At 38.3% G+C, this 19,688-nt stretch overlaps 1 long non-coding RNA gene across 1 annotated transcript in view; it reads right to left on the reverse strand.

Moving 5' to 3' along the window:
- Nucleotides 1–233: 233 nt before the first annotated feature.
- LOC120572320 overlaps nt 234–19,688 on the reverse strand; it is a 42,498-nt gene continuing 23,043 nt past the window's right edge. Inside the window, exon 3 of the long non-coding RNA XR_005641419.1 lies at nt 234–362. This is a non-coding gene — a long non-coding RNA (uncharacterized LOC120572320). The remainder of the gene's footprint in view (nt 363–19,688) is intronic.

The raw sequence follows: 19,688 nt of genomic DNA on the forward strand, positions 1-19,688 counted from the left end.
CTCTCTGTATCTCTCCTGAAATAATATAGAAAGCAGTGATTTACAATTATATAGTGCAACAAACCGAAACAAAATCATCATGAATGTTAATAATTTCATTTAATGGACATTTCAAATGACCAATTTCTCCCCCCAAAAAAGACTTTGATGAACTTTTGTGTTACACGCTGGGCATCATGATTTACTGGTCATGATGCCCGCTGAAGTCTTGAGGTTGCGCTTCCCCCGCGATGGTTTGGATGGACTGGAATCAGCACTCCTTGTAAAGGGAATAACAAGAGCTTATCCTGGAGGGGTAATTGGTTGCAGGGGAGGACATCCTTTGATGGAGCCACGGTCTGCTTATCTCCCACCCAAGGTTCCTGCAAAAAAGAAAAACAAAAAAAAGAGAGAGAGAGAAAAACTTCAAACGTGGTTGTAATGAAGCAATAACAAGCTGCTGCGAGATGTTTTTCTTTTTTTTTATGCATGTCACCATGGTAACTGCAATTGGGAACCTAATGCGAAAGACACCACATTAAATTGCATTAACGAGAGGGGACCGAAGCAGACTCCTAAGATGTTGAGCACATTGCGAACGGACATGATGACAATGGCACACTGTGTGCTTTTCAGGAGGGTGAACAATATGAGATGTTGATGACATGCAAGCTGTAGTTTATGGTGTGAAAATTCATATGTCACCACATATAAATAAAGTACTGTTTGCTGTAATGGGGGTATAATATGGTGGGCGACAATGGCAAACGCACTGCAACTAAAAAAAAAAAAAAAAAAGATAGACAAAACACAAGCAAATGAGAAAAACATCTTCATTAATTTGACAACACATGCGCAGCATTTAGCAAATGTAACATATGCCTCTTGCCTGTTACATTAATTTCCTGTTTGAGTTCTAATTAATTTCATTAGTAATTTTACTTTTATTTGGTAGTTGTAACGTGTACATATGTCATATTTTTATACTGTTATTTCATATTTAATATTTAATAAGTTGCTAGGTTACAGTATCCAAGGTAGAATTCCAGCTATGAAACAAGTCTGACTGGGCTTGTATCTCTCAGGTGAGTGTGTACAGCCCCTGACAAAAGTCTTGTCGCTTATCTAAGTTGTAAGAACAACAAATAATAACTTGACTTGTAGTTGATCAATCGGAATCAGAAATGGCATATATGAAAGGCAAAGTCTTCTGGATTATGCTTATTATACCAAAATAAAGTCTTGTATCATTCATTGATTTTTATCATTGAATTAGGACAGAAAGGTCAGATTTGGCTTGGACAAAAGTCTTGTCATGTCTTTAAATGATTCAACCAATCACAGATTAGAGCTTCACCTGTGACAAATACTGTAATTAACACATTCCCGGGTGTGTATAAAAAGAACTCCAGCACACCAGACCTTCATGTGAAGTGCAACCTGACCAAAGTGCTCATCAAGAGCCTGAAGACCAAGTCTGCTGCTGAGGTGGCAGACATCTTCAATGTATCCAAACGTCAAGTGGAAAGGATAAGAAAAAGATTTAAAGAAACTGGTGAAGTTCATGACAAGCCCAGGTCAGGCAGACCCCGTAAGACAACTGTTCGAGAGGACAGTTTGTGGCTCAGACAGTCCACTGGCTGGCCACCAGAAACTGCTGTATCTATAAGAACAGTTTGTCGAATTCTCTCACGCAGTGGTCTCCATTGCCGAATTAGTGCTCATAAACTAGCTTTAAACGGAAGACAACTAAAAAAAAGTGTGTTGCATTTGCAAAGGCCCACAGCTTGGTGAAAGGATGGCCCGTGGAAAAGTGGCAGAAGGTTGATTTTTCTGATGAATCATCCATTGAACTGCATCCCAATTGCCGCAAATACTGCAGAAGACCTGTTGGAACCTGCATGGACCCAAGATTCACTCAGAAAACAGTCAACTTTGGTTGTCATGGTTTGGGGTTACATCCAGTATGGTGGTGTGCGAGTGCTGAGTGGATGGCAACATCAACAGCCTGAAGTTTCAACAAATTCTTGCTGCCCATTACTTTCCAAACCACAAGAGAGGGCAAATTCTTCAGCAGGATGGCGCTCCTTGTCATACTTCAGCCTCCACATCAAAGTTCCTGAAAGCGAAGAAGGTCAAGGTGCTTCAGGATTGGCCAACCCAGTAACCAGATATGAACATTATTAAGCATGTCTGGGGTAAGATGGAGGAGGAGGCTTGGAAGATTAAACCAAAGAATCTTGACGAACTCTGGGAGTCCTGCAAGACTGCTTTCTTTGCTATTCCAGATGACTTCATCAATAAGTTATTTGAGTCATTGCCGAGACATATACAGTACAGGCCAAAAGTTTGGACACACCTTCTCATTCAATGAGTTTCCTTTTTATTTTCATGACTATTTACATTGTAAATTCTCACTGAAGGCATCAAAACAATGAATGAACACATATGGAATTATGTACTTAACAAAAAAGTGTTAAATAACTGAAAACATGTCTTATATTTTAGATTCTTCAAAGTAGCCACCCTTTGCTTTTTTATGAATAAGGGAACAAATTCCACTAATTAACCCTGACAGGGCACACCTGTGAAGTGAAAACCATTTCAGGTGACTACCTCATGAAGCTCATTGAGAGAACACCAAGGGTTTGCAGAGTTATCAAAAAAGCAAAGGGTGGCTACTTTGAGGAATCTAAAATATAAGACATGTTTTCAGTTACTTCACACTTTTCTGTTAAGTACATAATTCCATATGTGTTCATTCATAGTTTTGATGCCTTCAGTGAGAATCTACAATGTAAATAGTCATGAAAATAAAGAAACACATTGAATGAGAAGGTGTGGCCTGTACTGTATATGTAGTCCTCCAAGCTCATTTTCTTTTTCCCAAGGCACCATGACTTTACATATGCTCTGATGTTATTGTAGCATGTTTGTGTATTCAAAATAAAATATAATTCCTACCGTACATTACTGTATTTTTGTATGCGACAAGACTTTTGTCCAAGCCAAATCTGACATTTCTGTCCTAATTCAATTATAAAACTCAATGAATGATACAATACTTTATTTTTTGGTATAATATGCATAATCCAGAAGCCTTTGCCTTTCATAAGCCATTTCTGATTCCAATTGATCAACTACAAGCCATTTGTTGTTCCTACAACTTAGATAAGCGACAAGACTTTTGTCAGGCACTGTACTGTAATATAAGTTGATGAAATCTGTAAATATTAATGTATAATTTGAATAAGACTGTACATCCAGAGGAATTATCTGTGTAAATATCCATCTTTGTAAATAGTATAGTTTTGTGAATTGTGAATACATTTGTAATGTTAAAAGTAGCCTATTTGATCCTGTACCGTTGATCAGTTGTCAGTTAGTAGTTGTTTCATAGTTATTTTTAATAGTTGTTGAGCTTGGCCACAGAAATCATTATTGTAAGTTTCCTTTAATTATTACTTTATTTTATATTGAGTAGTTTTACTGAGACCGGGCTTGTATCCCTCAGATCCCGAAGGCTTGTTAGCAATAAACGATCAAGTTGGGGTCCAACTGTCAGCCGTTAGTCTACAACCATCACACAACACAACGCAGAGACTACCATCAGCAGCAATTAAAGTGTTAACGGGGGACATTATTAACTGTAGAGAAGTGAACACCCCTTACACAAATGCTCTGCAAATACATATAATACAAGCAAATGCACGAACACGCTGTAAATACAGAAACAATGCAAAATGAAAAGCATACAAACCCTGAAAACAAATGCAACAGAAAATCGCTGCAATCAGTTTACACAACGGAAAAGAGACGGAGCAGATGAGAGGTTTGTTTTGGAAACTGGAAGACAAGAGTTGTAAAGAGGCGACATAAAAAGATGCATGTTTATTTTTACGTTTGGCCCTAGTCTTTTACAGTATTGGCTCACCTGTCCTTTTCACTTTATACACAGATGAGTGTAGAAGTTTTTATCCAAATAATCAGGTCATTAAATTTTCTGATGACAGTGCAATTTTATCTCTGCTGAAAAAGAACTGTGACCCATCTGATTATTTTATGGAAATTGAAAGGTTTGTGAATTGGTGTGACGATAACCACCTTGCTCTAAACGTTTCCAAGACTAAAGAGATGGTGTTTGACCCTAGGGGAGTTGGTGACCACAGGCCTGTGGTCATCCACAACCAAACCATCGCGCAGGTCCACTCGTACAAATATCTGTGTGTTTATATTGATCAGTTACTAACCTGGACCACACATGTCGACAGTCTCTGCTGCAGACTGCAGCAGCGGTTGCATTTCTTACGTCGTTTGCGAATTCATGGCGTAGATACAAAAATTATGTTGATATTTTATCAGGCAGTCCTGGAGAACCTGGTCAGGTACGGTATTACAGCTTGGTTTGGCAACCTCCCTGTGCAGTTGAAAACTAAACTGTTCCGATTGATTCATACTGCATGGAAGATCATTGGTGTTAAATAGCACTTATCCATACAGAGTATTTATGAACAGGCTTCTTTGCAACAAGCAAATAGAATTGTTAGCGACACGTCTCACGTTCTGCACGCAGAACATGAGCTGCTGCCATCCGGTAGGAGGTTTAGAGTTCCTCGCTGCAGACTTAACAGTTTTAAAAACTAATTTATCCCAGTGTCTATTAAGCTTCTAAATAGCAGCAAGTAAAAGGCAGAACAGGCCTAAATGACGATGAAGACATGTAACTGTTTTTTTTTATTTACAATTAATTTAATTTAATTACTTTTAATTTTCATTTAAAATTAATGTTTAACCAGTGTATTGCATGACACCATGTTGGGTTTTTATACACAATCAGGACCATAGTATGGTCTGTGGTATAGTACAGTATTTGTTGTTTGTACATGCTGTCTGTGTTTATTTGTTTTTACTATGGCTGCAGCATTGGTTGAGTGCCCAAGACAAATTTCCCACGTTGTGGGACAATAAAGTTATTCTTGAATCTTATAAAAGAGCAACAGGTTTACGTAGCTACCATGTTAGAGACTGACTTCTACAAGAGCTTGCTAGCTAACACTAGTTAGCCCATACATGTTACTGAAAAGTAGAACACTTGTTAAAAATCGAAGCAAAATATCCATTCTGACATATCCTCGCCTTCCGTTGTGTAAACTGGATGCAGCGTTTTTCTTTTTAATTTGTTTTCGGGGTTTGTGTGCTTCTACATTTTGCATTGTTTCTGTATTTGCAGCGTGTTTGTGTATTTGGTTGTGTGTATTTGCAGCGTGTTTGCTAAATGCTGCGCATGTGTTGTCAAATTAATGAAGAGGTTTTCTTAATTTGCTTGTGTTTTGTCTATTTGCGTGTGTTTTCTCAAGTTGCGGTGCCCCTGTCGGCCAACGTAGTATAAAATGTGCTGATAGTAATTGTGTTTTTTAAATCAGATTTTATGTCAGCATCTACCTCTATAACCCATTAGTTTTGTGGGTAGGCAAAATACAGCATCCACGTGTTTTTCCAAAATAAAATGGTGAATTTATATTGAAGATTAAGTAAAACACATTTCCTGGGCAGCATTACATCAGTAATTCAGTCATTTTCTTTTTTAGTTGTTGAGACAGTCCCATATGGCTAGGTTTGCTTGCATTTAATCAGCAGTTAATCAGTGACTCACTGCCTTTTAGACACATTCTGCGAGTGAAGGAGAGATTAAAAGGTCTAGTCCAGCATTGGGATTTGTTTAAAGTCAGCAACATCAGAAGAAAAATACAAATGTGGTAATGCTAACATAGAGAAATTGATTAATACAGTGATGAAATTCCACAAAAACCTTGTCTATTAGACATAAAAAATATACCCTGCAAAAAATATTCATCGCAGCAAGTCATTAGCCTTAAATTCAGGCCTCCACCCTTATAGAGCAAGGATTTTGTTTTAAGTATGTGCAAAGCATGTTTTAAAGGTTAAAAAGTCTAATATATATACCCAAATGGGTACAATAAATGTCAGAACAGTAAGATTGCAATCTGTAGGCCATACTGTAGGTCACTCATGGTATGTGTTAGAGGATGGATACCCGCCCCGAGCCCGATGGGACCCGACGGTACCCGATGGGCTGGGTTCGGACAGATATTTAGAAATGATGTTTGGGTCAGGCTCGGTCACATCAGCACGATAAGGCATTGAACATTTTAAATTTAAAACCGCTTATTATGTAGGTAGCCAATGGGCCTGTTTCACTTGATGCAAAGGTTCGTTTTTGTGATTTAAAATAAATTTAAAATATTAACCTAACATCCATCTTCCTGTGTGCGGAAATTTGTTTATGTAACTGACGTGCGCTTGTTGCCCCGTGTGCGCTGATGCGCTCATCTGTTGATATTTCTGAATGCCTTCCTACAGTTGCTTAATAAAAGCGGGCTTTCCATGCAAACAAATGTACATGTGTCATTAGTATGAGAAAAAAAATGAGATTTTAACTGTGTCAGGCTCAGGTCGGGCTCGGACATAAATATCTTAATGCCTGTCGGGGTCTGGTTCGGTTACTGCTCCGTTGGACGCGGGCTGGGCTCGGACAGAAAAATGTGGCCCGATCCGCACTCTAGTATGTGTCCATGGACAAGCATAATTTCCACGCTTACAATTTATTGTCTGTGTGAGCAGCCGGGCAATGCATTCTGGTAGTGTTGTGATGATTTTCGAGAAGCGGGGCGGCGAGTTGCTCGCTCCTAATTTGCATAAAGTTGAGGTGCAGGAGTTATCCAAATCAGAGGCGGCCAGCTCGACTCGCCGCCTCTCGAAAGTTCACGAAAATCTTTTAAACTGACTATTGTCGATCTAAAATGAAAACCGATTCAGCAAATACATAGCATATTTCTAGCATAAAATGTTTTCAGAAACACAATTCGGTTAACTATTTTCATAAAAATAAAGAGACACAATAACAGAGTTAAAAAAAGATGCAGTCATTTTAAATCTGTCTGTACTGAAAGACCAGATTTTAATGGAAGTAATTTCTGTAGATTCTATTAACTGATAAAAAATAAATAAAAAAAAACCTCACTGCCTTTGAGCCTCAGGTCTGCGTTTCAGAACCAGTGGCTGATTTGTATTCGGCGATCACGTGTCGCTCATTCAAATAAGCTCAAACACTTTTGTGAACACTTTCTCATTCACCCCACCATCTCTCCACAGAACACAATTACACATTGCTTATTCTTTGCCTTTGGGTTTTCGAGACTAAAAACAGAAATAACATAAAAGATGCTTAATGTCAAATTTAACACAACAGCAAGCTGCTCTCCAAGCAGTGTTATAAATCATGTATAACTACACTTCCTCCAAGCCTTTGTTCCCCAGCTCACACAAACTGTAGCCTTCCTCAAACCTAACCTCTTTGGTTTGATATATTCTGTTAAATCTTTCTCTTAAAATGTTTTGTGTGTGTGTGCGTTTTATATACATTTAGTGGTGGAGGAAGTAAAAGTACCTGTACGGCAATTTCGGAGTCAGCCCTCAACCACAATATTGGCAGTTCAATCCCTGGCTCCCCTGGCCAAAAGTAATGTAATGTACGCTACAAAGAATGATAGTGCTAATGTTAGCAACTGTAGGTATAATAAATTGAGCAATGATGCATTTTATTGCGTAATAAAACTTTTCATTGATTCTCGCTTTAAGTAAAGTTAAATAACTGTACTTAATTACTTTCCACCACTGCATACATGAGCTACAAGTGAAATGTGTCATGGGTAATGCATGTCGAACGAAGGTCCAGCTGGGTTACTTTTTCTTGTCAGTGAAATAAGAACATATAGTGTAAGTAGCTAAGGTCACAGTGCAAACTTTAAGGGGCAAAATGTGGGTGCTTCTGTGTTCTCTTTGCCCATAATAAACAACATTTGACAAACTTCTCACAAGATTGGCATAGAAATGTGCTGGAATAGTGTGCGTGGTCCGCTGTTAGATATGGCGTTATTTTTTCTCTTCTCTGCCCTGGTAAACTCATGTTCCCTTGGGACCACGCTATTGTAGTTTTGAAACAAAAATTCACCCAAAGCCTTCTTTCTTTTCTTTGTTTCTTATGAATTTCTAGAGTCCTTTTGTTTCTTTGCAAATGTTCAGATGTACTTTATATAGAAATACCAAGCCATGCATCATGTCAAGTGAGATTTACTGTATATTTCTGTATTCGCTGACTTCCAGGAACCTTGTGTGTTTGTCTCTTTCTCCTTGTCCGCCCCCCCTCCTCCTCCTCTCGCTCTCTTTTTATATCTTTGCACTTTGTGAGGAAAATAATGCAGCAAGAGAATACTTCTAATTCACTCCTCAATTGCAAAACAACTTTAATGTGCACCACTGTTAATAGCTTGTGACTGAATAACCTGCCATTTTCTCAAACTTTCAAGCGAGGGGGCTGCAAATTATGCACAGCCATTCTGGAGAGTGAGGGAGAGGAGGATGATGTGTAATAGAGGGGACAGGAAGCCATTGGCAGTGGAGGGTGTCGGGCATGGGGTGCATTGCCCTCACAACAGAGCAAAGAAAATACTAAGCAACTGAAGTGCATCAATTTTTCAGCTTCTGACAGAACATGCTATTTTTCAGGTCAGGCCCAAAAAAGCTGAGCACTTAGATCATCATTAGAGTGCAATTTCATTGAACTTCCTCCTTAATAGCGGCCATGCAATTTTCATTACCCCTCTCTGGTAAGTAGCCTGTCTCACCCTTTGTTTGTTGCATATTGGGACAGGTTATCTTTCAGGTTAGAAGTAAACCCTTGGAAGTTAGTCAGCAAGTGAACCACCTAAACTGATCCTCCACTGGCTCACTATTTTATTCTTTTGCCTTTTTTGTTTCTCAGGTAATCCTGAGTGGGAACATTGGTCCGACTAGTAAGTTGCTGAGGTCAAGGAAACAGATTCCTGTACCTTTTTTATTGTTAAGCGCTTTTGTTGTGTAACTTCAGTTTGTAGTCTTTGGTAGCTGACGTTGTGTGCTTAGAGCATTGTGTTTTTGTGTGTAGTCATACTACTTCTGTGGTGTGTATATTGTCATACTTTAATGGCGTTATTTGTAAGATCTTATCGCAGTGTTGTTGGAGGTCTTTATGCCTGTAAGCAGGTTCTTATAAGACCAAGAGTGAACTTTTTTTGGAGTTGGCATGGCAGCATGTGTAGACAACTTTTTGTTTAGTCATTCAGTTTCGCTGCTTGAAATTTTGCTAAGGATCAGCTGTTGAATCCGTTCTAGTTTGGAATTGATTTGTAAATTGATTCTCATTGTCTTGTGTACCTGGTTGTTATTCTTTGTTTCAGGAAGCTCTTATGCTATTGGATTAAGTATAAGTATTCAAATCGGATTTGTTTGTCCAGACATCACCAACAGCATGGGTTAATGTGTTTTTTGCTGTCCAGACTTTCTAAAAACAATCTGGATCTTCCAGGCCTTAAAATCCTCCCGTCAAATCAACCAATTTTAAGAGTACGTGGAATTTTATCAACCACCACAGTGCTGTAGAATAATGTTTTAATGCGTGCGAAGATGACCGCGATCCCATGTTAACATTTTGGAAAGGGGTTTCCAACAAAGACTTTGCAAAATTGTTATGCAAAGGCATTCAACATATTTTTGACACCATAAGGATGTATACGATGCATTTCAGTGATGACCAAAACTGTGTTTGATTACAATGAAAACTCCACAGGGTACATTTTAATTTTTCATGGCATTGATTCAACAAGGTGCTGGAAGCATTCTTTAGAAATGTTGGCCCATATTGATAGGATAGCATCTTGCAGTTGATGGAGATTTGTGGGATGCACATCCAGGGCACGAAGCTCCCGTTCCACCACATCCCAAAGATGTTCTATTGGGTGGAAATCTGGTGACTGTGGGGGCCATTTTAGTACAGTGAACTCATTGTCATGTTCAAGAAACCAATTTGAAATGATTCGAGCTTTGTGACACGGTGCATTATCCTGCTGGAAGTAGCCATCAGAGGATGGGTACATGGTGGTCATAAAGGGATAGACATGGTCAGAAACAATGCTCAGGTAGGCTGTAGCATTTAAACAATGCCCAATTGGTACTAAGGGGCCTAAAGTGTGCCAAGAAAACATCCCCCACACCATTACACCACAACCACCAGCCTGCCCAGTGATAACAAGGCATGACGGATCCATGTTCTCATTCTGTTTACGCTGAATTCTGACTCTACCATCAGAATGTCTCGACACAAATCGAGACTGATCAGATCAGGCAACATTTTTCCAGTCTTCAACTGTCCAATTTTGGTGAGCTTGTGCAAATTGTAGCCTCATTTTCCTACTTTTAGTGGAGATAAGTGGTACCCAGTGGGGTCTTCTGCTGGTGTAGCCCATCCGCCTCAAGGTTGTGCATGTTGTGGCTTCACAAATGCTTTGCTGCATACCTCGGTTGTAACAAGTGGTTATTTGAGTCAAAGTTGATCTTCTATCTGTTGGAATCACTCGGCCCATTCTCCTCTGACCTCTAGCACCAACAAGGCATTTTCGCAGGACTGCAGCATACTGGATGTTTTTCCTTTTTCAGACCATTCTTTGTAAACCCTAGAAATGGTTGTGCGTAAAGATCCCAGTAACTGAGCAGATTGTGAAATACTCAGACCAGCCCATCTGGCACCAACAACCATGCCACGCTCAAAGTTGCTTAGATCACCTTTCTTTCCCATTCTGACATTCATTTTGGAGTTCAGGAGATTGTCTAGACCTGGACGACATCCCTAAATGCATTGAAGCTGCTGCCATGTGATTGGTTGATTAGATAATTGCATTAATGAGAAATCTTACAGGTGTTCCTAATAATCCTTTAGGTGAGTGTATATTCTGTGAGAATTCGATGTCGATGGGCCAACTCAAAAGTATCACCTGATGACATCAAATATTAAATTGTCAGTGCTCTGAAAAGCAACTTATGGAGACAACTGTCTGTGTTTGAAGACATTGATGTTATTATCCAAGATCATGAAATATATCCTTGGGTAGGCTTTCCTTGACTTCTATCAGTTTCTACTCTGAGGCATTTCAATGCTACAGTCCTCTGTGTGTCTCATTTCAAACACATTACATCTAGTTGGTCATACAGTATTGTGATAATCTCAAATTCTCAGTGTGACTTGTGATGGCTCACCATAGGAGCAAAGCCACATCAAACCAAACACAGCTTTGATGAGAAAGGCAGCAAGTTTCACTGGGGAAAACAAGCCATTAGCTCTTTGAGAAATTCATCAAAAGCCTCCTTTTTAACAACTCACAGCAATGTCATTGTAAAGTTGAGGCAATCTGACATTGCAATTGCTTTTGTGATTTAACTATGAAATGGTTTTAGTCCTCTGGTGGAATATTAGAAAGTACAATGATTGGACTAATCTTAGGGAGGTAACTGAGGGAGTCCATGGCTCTGTTGTTTCAATGATTAAAGAGTTTTAGCTGATTACTCTGTTGGGGCGAGAGGAAAGAATGATTTGTGTTTTTGTATGTCTGCATGTCGGCATCGCTGTATGTGTTCCCCCAGCGTGTATATGTTGTCGGAATAAATGTGATGAAAGGCGTTGTGGTTTATCTCTGGACCTTTTCCACTCCTTTTTCCACTTTGTAGTTGAGAGAGCCTTTGTAGCCTGGACACATGATGCTCAAGTGTTTTTAGCCAGGGCCTTAGAAGAAGGGATAAATGGAAAGTGTGATGGACATTGAGGCTACAGCATTGAAGTAGGTCCTAGGCAGAAATGGATTTGTAAGGAGGGAGGAATAAAGGGCACGGGATGGCAAGGGTAAGCTTTGAAAACCCTGTTTTTGTTGATGAGTTGTGACCCCCCCCCCACCACCACCAGATTGACTGTGAACTGTGTAGACATTGCATTTTATGAGGTTTACTGTCTGGAAAAAAAATTCTCCTTAAGAAGATTTATTTATTCATGTTTTATTTATGAATTTCATCCTAGGACGGTGGGGGAACACATTACCATTCAACTATTTGTGAAAAAGGAAACATAATTAAGCTGTTTTTCACTTTCAATCTTTCATGGCCAAGTGTGATTGCTGTTTTTACTCCGCCAGCAGCAGGGCATAAGGATGGCAATGCTGGTTGCTCAATTCTTTTTGTCCTACCTGTTGGTACAGAGCACATTATTTATCGAAGACTACTGGTGGGATTGCTATGCAATTTGCTGTGTGTTTTCATTGAACCCAGAGGATGAATACCTGTGTATTTGTGTAATTGTGACTTTTCCTCTAGCGCCACCAACAGGTCAAAGCATCACTTTCCCCTGTGAAATATCTTAACATGGACTTAATGGATTGGCACAAAGTTTTGTACGGACATTCATGGTCCCCACAGGATGAGTCCTACAGACGTTGGTAATCTCCTGACCTTTCCTCAGTCACCACAATGAGGTTTTAGTTTGTGTGTGAAATGTCTCAACAAGTGTTAAATGGGTCGCCGTAAAACTTGCTACACATTTGTGATCCCCTTACGGATAAACTGTACTAACTTAGGCCATAGCTGATGTTCATAGTGCCATCATCAGGTAAAAATTTTTTTTTTTAACTCCATACTTGCAAAAACTGACACTCCCATCAGCCTAAGCTGTAGTTTGTGTTTAGTGCTAGTTAGCATGTGAACACACGAAACCAATACAGTACACATTCTACCTGCTAAACATCACAATAGTAGCATTATCATAGTGAGCATGTTAGCATGCTGTTGTTAGCATTTAGCCCTAAGCACCACTGTGCCTTAGTAAAGCCTCATGCTAGAGCCTCTAGCATGTCTGTAGACTCATAGTCAATGCTTTTCCATCTATGGGGTTGAATCCAAAATGCTCTCACTCACTACTTCTCATGGCTTGGTATCATGAGTATCAGTTCGGCTTGGCAGTTGTCTTTATTTAGCGTTAGCAAACTGACAGCCCTACCACGGAATACATTCAGTGAACACATTTGTTAATATGTATAACCACTGATTAATTGGTGGTTGAATAATAAATGAAGCCACTAAATGTTGCTGAAAATTGTATTCTGCAGAATCAGCCATTGTTTAAAAAAAAAAAAAAAAAAAAAAAAAAAAGTTCAAGAGAATTGGCTGCCATTTTGCATATAACGTGAACTTTTCTCAAGGGCCATCCTTAAGTCTAAAATGAGGCTTTTGCACACAAAATGCTATAACCTAACAGGCACATTATCATGTATTACTGGACAGATTAATGCACCTCAGGATATAAACCGTTTGATTTGATTTGACCCCATGGGCTCCATCACCTTTGTCAAAGCCTAAAGGGTGTGATAAATATGTATTTCATCCCTAGAGTTTAAACTTGTTGTGATATTGGTCATTATGTCCAACACTTTTCTAAAGAGGAGTAAACTGAACATTATCTTCAGGTAACCTTTATTCCTGTTGAGATAATATGCTGTGAAAATGTGCTACAATGACCTTGGGTTCTTAAAATCTTTTCGTCAACAAAACTTAATTGTGTTTTTTGCCTGCATTCACTGTGATTGTACTGTATAATCATGATCCTTTGGCCTATAATAAGAGACTGTAGACATCACATTTTATGTTTTCTCAATAAATTGTCCTCGGCACATCTCTCAAATAGGGTGATTCATTACCAAAGAGTTTGACAAGCCATCACTCCTACATGGTCACTGAAAAATCAAGTGGTCTTATAGCATTAAGCTCTCTGTTGTATAATCTAACAAAGACACAATCACAGACACACAAAGGATGGAGTACCAAGGGATAGTAGACTTGGCACTAACTTCTCAAGGTTTTTTAAATAATAAAAAATAAATCTAAAGTCAAAAGGTAACTCACCCAAAGCATTAACTGCCTTTTTTTTTTTTTTTTTTTTTTTTAAGATGTGAATGGCTTCTTTAGACACACATTTAATGTAGAATTCTAAAATCTTTAATTATATAATCTGTCTGTTATAACTTTACTGTGACAGTTTATTGTTGGCATATTCTAAACTTTGACAAAGAAGACAAGCTATCTCAATATATATAGAGGATTTTCCAGAATATATTGAGTTGTGAAAAGCCCCACGCTCAAGTGTACGGATGGACCTGTCAGTTAGGAAGAGATACCACGATGACATTTTCATTTTTGTTTTGGTATTTCACCTCAGGAGACACTTGACTTATGGCGTTTTTTGCTATGACACTGCAGCTGACGGAGAATTGGCTCATTAGCTTTGGTTGCTTTTGTGAGATTTCTACCTCATAAATTCAGACAAATGTATTTATAAAGTGCTTTATGGAACAACAAAGGCCACCTATAACAGATAAACGCGAGAAGAACATTTTAGCTTTATTACGTGACCGAAATAAGCAAAAGCTAAGGAAAGAAATAATTACTTTTGCATAAAAGGAGCAGACAGCACTTTACGGTTTTTCTTGAGCCTAAAGAAAAGTTTGATAATTATCTTAATTTCTTGAAGACAAATATGCTGACTTGCTACTAAACTTCATGCGAAGTTGAATCTGTGGGATGGAGACTCTCCTCACCAAGACAGCAACACCATCTGTCACTTGTTCAAATGCTCAAAATTAACTGACAAGTGACTAGGGCCACAATCTTCTATTCTAATACAGGCTATATTTTTCTGGATAACAATATACATCATGATATAGCTTCTTTAGTTTTCTATCTTGTGTGGAATAAATAATTTAAGACCCTACTTAAAGACAATTTATCAAGAACATAAGTGCAAAAAGGCCATAACATGCAAGGATCAGAATGTAAAGTGGCATTCTAATGATGTAAATATTGTTGTAACGCAGTTTAGTCGCTGTTTTTCCGACATAACGATAGAAACGATATAGAAAAATATGTACGATATACATTTTATACATCGTTTTGATTTCGTATATCATCACATTGCCCAGCCCTACAAGTGACCTTGGCTCTCTTTTAGCCAGGAATCATTTTTGTGATGGTGTGGTGGGTGTTTTAGAAAGCCCAGACAAACTGTTGCCAATTAACTGTCAGCATTGCTGACAAGCAGCTTCTCATTTCTCAATATGTCTGTATGAGACGTACCGGGCATGGCAACAGCTCGACCTTGCGCTGTAAAATGACAGTGTTAAGAGCGATAATGGTAGCATCCAAAAAAAGGCTCGCATTCGGTGGTGTGGAAGTATTTTGGATTCAAGCAAGACGACGAGGGTCAGTCTGATGTGATTTGCAAGGCATGCTTTGCCCTCGTTGCAGCACTGCAAAGTAACACCACCAATCTTTACCAGCACCTCAAATGTCACCACAAAGTGCAATACGATGAAGCCGTACAAGGCAAGAGGTCCGAAAGACGTTTCAATAAGCCTATTTACAGCCATGTTCAGGGCCATATTCAGCGCAGTGCATTAAACTTCTATTTTTGGTAACCTACTTGAATGGCCAGTTGAATGTTAATTCTATAAAAGGCAAGCAGTTAAAGAGTGTGCTAAAACATCATTCTGTTTTTGATACTGTACTTAAATTGGCAATTGACAAACTCAAATTCTCTAGAAACTGAAGCTGTAGCTTCAGCATTTTGATTGACAGGTTTTAATTATGTAAAGACATGTTCAAGGAGTTCAGATAGAGCCTGTATCAGGGCCATATTTAGTTCAATATGTTATGTCCCAATTTTTGGTAGGCTACTGTACTTAAATGGCCAGTATTTACTTTATTTTCTTTATTCATTGAAGCATCTATGTTTACAGGCTTGTGGTGATGCGCAATGTGCTATAGGTGCTACAAAAAAAATATGTTTATAATAATTTGTTTTGTCATGGTTCATGTGTGCAATAAACATTACACATCATGAGAAAAAAATCGTGGCAGAGAATCATGATATCAATTCTAAGCTAAAAAATTGTGATTCATATTTTTCCCTGAATCGTGCAGGCCTAATGTCAGTTTTTAAATGGCACTAAATCGGTCCCGACCCAGAGGGTCAAAAAGTGACGCAAGAGACCCAACCCAGAGGGTCAAAATATGATGCCAAGAATAACTACCAAGCGCGTCTGACTGAGACGCCAAAGAAGACCACGCTAAAAGACACCTGACCAAACGTTGCTTTTTCGATGCGCTGGAAGTGAGAATGTTTTGCATATACCCATTATTAAAGGACTTTAAATATGGATAGAGGCCACACAAGCATTATTGGGACATCTCTAATCTTTACTTCTTTGCTTTTGGTGAATACGTATATTTGGAGGAAAATCAGCCAGTAATCCCTTAAAAAAAAAAAACAAAAAAAAAAAAAAAAAAAAAAAACCAAAAAAAAAAAAAAAAAATAAAAATATTGCAATACATATTAATTTCTGCTTTAGAGTTTTAAAGATTCTGTAAGCTTTTAAGTTTAGCTTTAATTCTACATCTAAGAAATGAAAAAGGAAATCTGTCATGTTTGAACGTACAAATTGTAGGGACATGTGGTGATAGCAGGACATCATTCTGCTTTGTGTGTCCTCAGATTTAAATGTGGACAAATTTAATTTCACTTGTCTTGCATTTAAATGGACGCCATGCTGCTTAAACAGACTTAAAGGGATCAAAACTGCACTGAAATGAATTCAATAATTTTTTTTATTATCCTGAAACAGTTGCTAATTGAAGAACATACATTATTTCTTGTATAAAACAAGTAAATCAGAAATTGTTTTTTGATATTTCCAGAAGGATATAGGCTATATACTCAATAGTTTCTTATGATGAAATTCCATTTCTGTCTTTAGCTTAAAGTTTTGTCCATCACATTAAGCTAAAATTCCCCAAAAGTGTGATTCAATTTCTCATTAGCAAAGTTGCCCTCGAAACATTTGAACAATTTAGTCTGGATTCCATCTTGCTAAAACATCTTTGCATGAGAGACAACCAAAATGGGGAAAACAGTACTTCAACAGAATGTTCCCCTATCTCTGTGTCGTTACGACTGCTTCTATCAATCCATTCATTTGAATATAATTAAAAAGTTGCCAAAATAACAGTGTTCAAATCCATGGGCTAGAGCCATTAAAACATTCTTTCCCCCTCTTTTCGCTGGTGCAGCTGCCAAGTGAGGTGACACTCCAAAATGGCCAGCTGTTATCAGCGCACTCCACACCAGTTGGTCTCAATGCTTTAGAGAATTTGTTTAATAAGATTTTTTACCCCTAAACCCGCCATTTCTTTGCCCGTGCCAAATTTTCCGGCATGGGGCGGGATAAGGGGACCAGGAAAACCCAGGAATTTAAGCACTTTTACTATTAAAACGCTGAAAATCCCTCTGTCTAATGAGTTGTCAATGCTGGCAGGATGAGAGCAGTGTAAAGAGCTGTTGTGTTCTGTGTATTTAAGATTGACTGGTGTGCTGTCCGTGTCAACCAAAGTGTGTGTGGACAACATAATGAAAAAAGCAATGCCAAACAACATCCAAGGACATATTCTCTTTCAACTAAATGCAGTTTAAAGTAAGAAATGAATGTTAAAGAGCAATAATTGTTCTGACTAGCTTTGAGGTCAGATTTAATCAGAATAAAGTAAAAATAAAAATTTGAACCAAATTAAGAGTGTTGGAAGCTCATCGCATATTTCTCACTGTCACGCTCGTGTTATTTTGCGTGACTTTAAGCCAAGAACATTAAACAAGCCCTTAGCAGATTTGGGGACAGCACTGAAATAGAGTTGACCCAATCAGCTGCAGTTCAGAATGAATGAAATGGTGGAAAACTCTTCCAGTGTCACTGCTTGCTAATTAAAGACGTCCATCAGTGGGGTTGTTCCTGCCAGCATGTCCGCCGTTGCTGAGTGACACCAAAAGGGTTTTGCTTTTATTATATTCCAAGAGACACAGTTAACGTGTAATTAGGATGCGTAGGGCGTTAATACATACTACATCACATGACAGGAGTGATTGGTTGAGATATACTTGTGCTGCTTATAGACTTTTTTTTTTTTTAAGAAAAAAAAAAAAAAAAAAAAAAAAAAATCCTACAAACCCCTTTTTTTTTTTTTTTTTTTTTTTCTTCCCCAAAAAAACCCCCCGCAGCTAGACCTGGGCTCATTTTTGTTAAGCAAATCCATCATGATAAAAGTGTGCTCACAAAACATAAAGTCTGTATCATGCTGCACAGACGGAATTTAATTTAGGAATTCTGACCTGACAAATTGAGATGAAGCAATCTCACCTGAACACCCAGCAGATAATAGCATCTCAAGGTTTACAGACTAAAGGTTTTAACTAAGTTACTTGTGTCACTGGGAGCCGATAGTCTTTTCATTATTTTCCCCCACGTGAAGTGGACTTCAGTGTAAGTGTCCCTCGAATTAATTTTTTGTTTTCCACCTTCAAAGCAAACTTAGAGCAACAAAAGTGCTATGGCGAATGCTAATTCATTGTTTTCAATACCATATTTCCAATTGTGCTGTGACACTTTGGCTGTTTTTTTTCCCCCCTGGATGATGGGAGCCAAGTTTAAAATGTGTCTTCAGAGATAACAAGAAGCAAGACACAAAGCTACAGACACAGTTTGGCAGTGTTGCATAGAGGTGGCAAGAGAGTGGTCCTGGTTTGGTTGGTTGTCTTTTGACACTCAATGAGCTACACAAACACCACATATGTTGATTGCAGAGAAGGAATATGTCACCCAATGCAATGGTTTGGCCTTTTTAATAAGTGTATATAAACTTAAAGAGCTCTTAGTCTGGTATTTATTGCTTTTTGTCTCTAAAGGGTTTTTGTAAGAAGTTAGAGGGATTAAAAAATGACAGCCGTAGTGGCGGAGTCCACCATTCTTATGTTGGATTCAGGTTTTCCATTGAAGCATGAGGTTTCACAGGAAAGTGATGCTTGCAAATTTCCTACTGCTGCTATTTCACAATGAAAGTGTTTTTATTGTGAAGCAGCTAAAATAAACCAGACATATTTTTCCTAGAGGTTAGCGCTCGATTGTGATCATTTGTTAAAAATGGGTCTACAGAACATTTACATGGCAGAACACAAACTCGCAAAGGATGGGAGACAAAGTTTGCTCCGCTTCAGACCCATTCACCACCCCTGACCTCATACTTTCCACTGTGCTACATAAAGCGAACACTTCCTGCAAAGAGAACACTACTACTCAGTGAGAATCTGTTCTATAGCAAATGATGCAGCAATAGCAGTAATATTTATTATTAACTAAGATAACCGACTGAATTAGGTTTTTTTTGGTCTAGTAGTTGTAGTTTCTAGTTCGCATCCATCCAGAGGATTCTGCAGAAACATTTTACTTCTGTCATTTAAAAAGGCCAAATCGACACAGAATACATTTGAAGGAGACTTCTTCATCATCACCTCAAAACTTTTTACAGTTCTTATGAATGTTGAGAAAAAGGAACCGCAGTAATGAGTGAAATTCAGCACTGCCTAGTGAGAGAGAAGGAAGGAAGCATTAATGTCTGGATACAAATGTTGAAATGGCAGTGTTTACTGAAATAGCTTGAATAAAATGATTTGATCAAATAAATGAATGTATATCAAACAAACCAACCGACTGTGCTTTGGATGTAAAGAAACGGCTAAAGGAGGAGCAACTAAATCATGAATTGTTTAGTGTGTACTCAGCAAATCATAATCAAAACCACATCAAAGGATTTTTCCCTCCTGAGGATACAATCAAAAAATGCAAATGGAAACTAACTCATAAGATGATGTAATTCAACTGTACAGAAGCAAGCAGATAATG

This window comes from Perca fluviatilis, chromosome 14 (assembly GCF_010015445.1).
Source record: "Perca fluviatilis chromosome 14, GENO_Pfluv_1.0, whole genome shotgun sequence".
In the NCBI taxonomy this organism is placed as follows: domain Eukaryota; kingdom Metazoa; phylum Chordata; class Actinopteri; order Perciformes; family Percidae; genus Perca; species Perca fluviatilis.